This window comes from Psammomys obesus, unplaced genomic scaffold (genome assembly GCF_907164565.1).
Source record: "Psammomys obesus unplaced genomic scaffold, mPsaObe1.curated_primary_1811, whole genome shotgun sequence".
Lineage (NCBI taxonomy): Eukaryota > Metazoa > Chordata > Mammalia > Rodentia > Muridae > Psammomys > Psammomys obesus.
Genome location: NW_026596134.1, coordinates 27,751,413 through 27,757,709, shown reverse-complemented (window position 1 = coordinate 27,757,709; position 6,297 = coordinate 27,751,413).

Below are 6,297 nucleotides of genomic sequence, written 5' to 3'. Positions count from 1 at the left end.
GAAAGCAGCAACTCAGCTTAATCAATGCCCAACATTGATTGGGCATTAAGGTAGCTGGTAGACTGTAGACTGTAGCAGAGGGGCCCAGAGGTAAAGGTAAATGAGATGTAGTTTCTTTTCTCAAAATTCAAGTCAAGGAGAGAAGGGAGAGATTTAAGAAGAAGAACCTAAGGAGTGGAATAAGGTTGACCTAGAAGGAAGAACTCTACAAGCTGAACACATTGCAAACTCTCAGGCTCAAGCCACAAGATGCTTGAGGCCAGCCTGGGCAATATAGCAGAACCCAATCACTCACTCACACACAAATGAATACCTGTTTTTCTCACTTCTCAGGGTTACTCCAAGAATCAGATGAAAGGAAGGGTGTGTGCTGTTTGTGAGGTTCTCTACAAATGTAAGCAGATACGACCTCTTTACACAGCTTCTGTGGGAGACACTGGCTCAGCTGTCTGCACAAATCTTTTTACAAAAACAACTCCTACAGCTGAATCCACAAGGGAGGAGAGGCACCTCCCCTCCCTTGGGTACCATCTTGGCCATTTGGTTAACTAAGCGCATGCAACTGCGAGAATGGGATGGAATCGGGTGAGCCCCTGGACACCCTTGTTCTGGGTTTGGAACAGGATGAAGGGAATCCAGTCTCACTCTGGGCGGGAAGAAAACCAAAGATTGCCAGATGAGAGCAGCAGGAGGAGGATGGAGCAGAGGTCCAGAGAGGAAGGGAAGCAAGAAACAGAGGTTTCCAGGATCTGGCTCATGTCTGCCCCTGCTAGAAACAATATCCCCAAAGAGGCCATCTTTTTGCTGAAGGAAAGAGGAAAGACATCTCAATCATGGCGGCCCCTCAAAGGTCACTTGAGAGACTGTGTTTATCTATTTATGCAGATCATCAATTTGATCATTGATAATATGAGAGAAATCTGACACATTAAAGCAACACAGGCCAGGAAGTAAAGTATTTGGATCCGGCAGTGACAAGCTGAGAGTTAACATGTGATATAGTCAATTAACGTAGCATCATTTTGGGGTCAGTAGCATTGGGTCCTCGTTGTCTCTCCAAGATGTCAGCTTGATGCGTTAAAGTCTTGATGCCTCCCCAAGTCGTCAGCTTATTCTTCCTCTTAGGATATCTCCTCTCGGCATGTTTGTCGTCTTCCTTCAGATGCTTCATTTGCCCAGTGTTCACCAGGATGCTGACCTGCTCAGATGCATGGGAACTGAAAACATCTGGGGCTTCATTCATCTTCTGAGAAGACACAAGTGTAAACCTCCCCTGATGGTAGAAGAACAACAGATCCTTTCCACTGATTAGTCTCTAGAGCTTTCATTTAACACGTACTGTGTCTTCTTTAGGAAAAATTTATTTGGGGCAACAGAGAAAGCAGAGAATCCTTTAAAGTGAAAAAACAAAACAAAACAAAAAACAAAACCCAAACCTAAAGTAAGCATGACTAAATATAGCACAGCATGTGGGAATTTGGGTGAGTGCATATTCCCCCTTTTTGTTTTTAAAACTTGTTGTTTAAGTATTTCATGGTGTCTTTCTATAATAGCTTTGACCCTGTGGGTTGTAAGGGACTCCAGTCACACGATTAATATTTTGTAATTGTAAAATTTCTTAAAGCATTTGCTGGTATAAGCAGGACCATTCTCAGTTTTTAGTTGGAAGGTTTTCCCTGGAAAGGGAAAGGTGTGTAATAAATGATAATGGCATCATTATGTGACCAGAAGCAACGGTCATATTTTTAAAAAGTATCAACTGTTGCATGAGCATATTTTAAACATCAAAATTCAGAACATGAGTAACAGCTGTTTGCCAAGTGACATTAGATTTTAACGCTCAAAGATTCATTTCACCAGCAGGTGGCAGTGGGGTAAAAGAACAGAAAGGGCAGGGTCCAATGATTTGTTGAGCTTGTTCATGCGGTAGAAAGAATTATACTTGTAGTGATCTTTGTATTTTGATAAAGAAGTTCATGAGATTTCTCAAGGGGACTGAAATAAAAATGTTATGTGTGAAAAGAAGGTAAGTGCATTGGCTTGAGCATTAGTGGGTGTGAATGGATGAGAAGGAGCATGAAAACAAGTTATGAAAAAATATTGAGATTATTGTTATATAGATGTCTGAAGGGACAGAAACAATTGTGAAATAGCTTTAGTGGTTGGATTAGATTTAAGTCTTTCTTTTCCTCCTCCTCCTCCTCCTCCTCTTCTTCTTCTTTGTCTTCTTTTTCTTAATTTTGGATTTTCCAGAAAGGGTTTCTTTCTCTATGTGGCCCTGGCTGTCCTGGTATTCACTCCGTAGTCCAGGCTAGCCTCAAACTCAGAGATCTGCCTGCCTCTGCCTCCCGAGTGCTGGGATTTAAGGCATGCACCACCACTGCCTGGCTAACTCTTGCAGTTTCTAAAAGAGCAGTTTGAGCACAAATGGAGAGCCTGCTAAAAGCTGATCAGTTACAGCGAGTTTAGACTGTTGAGCTCTTCAACCAGGGGTGGATACAAGCTTGTGTGTGTGTGTGTGTGTGTGTGTGTGTGTGTGTGTGTGTGTGTGTGAAGGATGTGGAATTTGTATATAAAACATAAGCTCCTTTCCCTTTGAAGAGCCATCTGTAAACGCATTAAAAGTTATCTCTATAGGATTTTTAGATGTAATTTTAAGTAATGCCCATGGACTATCTTCAAATAATGACTATTTATAGATTCCAAATAACATGCTAATGCTACCTGTCAATTATGATCATTGTGGAACAAATAATCAAACTTGCCCCCACAAGGAGACCAACAAAGCTAAAAAATCATGAGCCCAGAGGATCCTGCAGAGACTGATACACCAACAAGGACCATGCATGGAGAGGACCTAGACTTCCTGCTCAGATGTAACCAATTGGCAGCTCAGTCTCCCTGTGGATTTCCTAGTAAGGGGAGCAGGGGCTGCCTCTGTCATGAACTCAATTGCCTGCTCTCTGATCACTTGCCTCTGGTGATGTAGCCTTGCCAGGCCACAGAGGAAGAGGATCCAGGCAGTCCTGATCAGACTTGATAAGCTATGGGCAGATGGCAGAGGAGGAGAACTCCCCCTCTCAGTGGACTAGGGGAAGGGGATAAAGAGGAAGAGGGATGGAGGATGGGACTGGGAAGAGCTGAGGGAAATCAGGATAGATAATGAATAAATTGTTTAAAAAGGGGGGGAGAGTTGACAAAATACAGTTTGGCAGTTATTAAAAACAAACAAACCAACCTGTGTTTATTTAACGGCACAATGATTTTGGTGGCTCCTTACCAGTAAGTGGTTTAAGACATCCCTTCCCATCATTATTAATTCTATAGTTTCTAGTAAATACGGAGTTACAGATTGTTGTGGAAAGCTATGACATGCATACATTTCTATAATACCTTCTTGATTTATAATTCCAGTGGGTGATGAGAACAAAGGCAGGATAAGTAACTAATAAGGAAGTAGCCGATTCATCCTATGACCTACTGTTTTAGCAGCAGCTAAATCTTTGGTAGTACGAGGCATATAAGAACATACCCAATTAACATGGACACGATTTTTTTCCTATGTATTTGAGGGTACATTGTTTGGGAAGATTTAAGCTGTGAGGGTGATGGCAAAGTTGTTGCATAATAACATATTTTAATAATAAATATATGGTGAATGCTTTTTTAATTTTATCTGGAGTTACATTTAAAAATCTGTGCTTTAGTTTATTTACCATGAAAATTGGGCATTCACTTAAGTATCGATTAGGGGAACATGAGAGGAGAATGTCATCCACATAATGAATGACTAATACCCCCGGAAATTTAATCAGCACCAGCTTAAGTGCTTTGTGCACAGTAATATTGACATATAGTGAGGCTATATTTTTATCCCTTGTGGCAAAACTTTCCACTGATACTGGGTCATTGGCTGTTGACTGTTTAAAGCAGGAACAGAGAATGTAAAACTTTTCATCATGATGTAAAGGAAAAGAGAAAAATCCCATCTTTTAAGTCAAATATAATAATGAAATGTCCTTGAGGAGGCATAGTGGGAGTGGGGAGCCCTGACTGGAGGGCCCCCATTGTTTTCATAGTAACATCTATGTCCCTGAGATCATATGACAGTTGAAATTTATTTTTTGCCTTTTCATTTACAAAATTATTGAACATAATTATTTAATTATAAAAATAGGGGAATTCCAAGGATTAACTGAAAGTTCTCTATGTCCAAGTTGCAATTGTTCCTGTAATAGAAGCTGGGTCTGTCTGATTTCCCCATGAAGGAAGCACTGATCAATGCATGCTGGGATTTACTTCCCCCTTGATTCTGGGGCTAGGGTTTGCCCCATTAAGAGTTTAAAGGCTTACTGTCCCTTATTTGATCAACATTCCTTAGCTCAGTGTATAGTATGGGCAAAGGCCATGAGTGCAGGTAGGGGTGCTTGGGGCAGCCTCAGGGCAGCTTTGGAAGCCACCTGACCCCTCGGCCTGACTGACCCCTGCCAAGATGTACCCAGAGAATCCTTATGGTCCTTCTGAAGAGAGTCCAAGATAACTTCCTATCCTCCTCTTTTATTTAAAGACAATATTTTCCTCTTTTCCAGCCCACACTGAGTGTCAGTGGGGGTCTGTCACCTTAATGCACTTGAGAGAGATGAGCTGCAAGAGGCAAAAGGACAGTTCAGTTCACCATGACTCAGTAGCTGTGCTGGATCCAACTTCTGAGGTTTGACTCTCAGACATATTTTAGCACAGGGCAATTTGGTGAAAAACTCTTCCAGTGATAATTAACTCAGTCCTACATGCACAGTAAAGCACACACAGATCCCCTTGAGGAACAAAGCAAGATGAAGCTCAGGTGTAACAATATTGGAAGTCTTTGTAAAGTCCGGAGAGATAGGTTCTGCAGATTGGCTGAGAAAAACCAATTTATAATAAGGGTCTGGGGGAGGATCTCATGCCAGAAATGGTCTCTAGCCACAAAGATAGCACAAAAGTCACCAGGTTAGAAAGCCTGTCCACTTCCAGCCTTCTGGGCAGGTAACAGGTATCACATTCCTTCCCTTGATGGACCAACCCTGAGTGCTGACATCCAGGTTCCCCAAGTGCTTATCTGTGAGCACAAAGACCTTTGTGCCTTCTAAGCCAATACCCTCCTCTGGCCTCCGAGGGCACTACCAAGCATGCCCACAGTGCACAGGCAAAACACTCCTACACACAAAGTAAAAATAAATCTTTAACCAACAAAACCAACCAAACAAACAAACAAACAAAAAACCCATGCTGGTCAACCAAAATTTTTTTAGAAGGAACCTGAATCAAGTTGAGCCGAGATGCAAACCTTTGAACTTTGACCCCTCCCATTGCCCCTGAGGCAAAGTAACCCCTTTCCTGGGCCCAGTTGCTCCTCCAAATCTATAGCCATCACTCAAAAGATAAAGATTATTTGAGACAAATAAGCCAATAAGCTATTTCTAACCAAAGAATCTTTTTATACACCAAATAAAAATCCTCACTCATAAGTGGAAATAAAAAAGGAAAGCATGGAAGAGCCATGTTGCATCATAGCCCCTACCCAAATTGCAGCCACATTCAGGCTTCTATTTTGAGACCCTTTAATGGATCTATCTATATTTGCCATGTTTTTAAATTTTTATTTATGGAAATTTACACAAGGCACTTGGCTGAAGGCTAAAGCTTATTTCAGGGCAGTGAGTCTGTTATTTGTATGGACACCCCCCCCCCCCCCATCAGCCCCTTCTGCACCTGTTCTCTCTTCTGCCAAGCCACCTGTGATCATTTCCAAAGGGAAAAAAGTCAGAACCTAGAATGCAAAGCTGGACTTAAAAAGCAGGGTCAAGATGGGTGCAATGGTGTGTGGCCATAGTCTTGGAAGCCAAAGCAAGCTGAACCCAGAAACTCACAATTCCTCTAAGCAATGGAGACTCAGAGAGTAAGAGAGGGAGGAGAGAGAGAGAGAGAGAGAGAAAGAGAGAGAGAGAGAGAAGACAAGCTACTTCTAAACTAGAAGTTGTACATGTTTGTAATCCCAGCATTTGGAGGTAGAGGCAAGACATTGGAAGTTCAAGATCATTGTATTAGGTCAGGGTTCTCTAAAGAAACAGAAAGGACAGAATAACCATATGAATTTATTAGAATGCTTTCATGGCCTCTGGTCTAAGTAGCCCAGCAATGGCTGGTAGAGGAGTCAAGGATCAGTCTATGGGCCTGGATATCTCAGCAGTCCCAATCTGGTCCTGGAGTTCCAGGGAAGTCCTAGAGAGCTGTGGGTTTCAGTCTAGATGTCAGTCC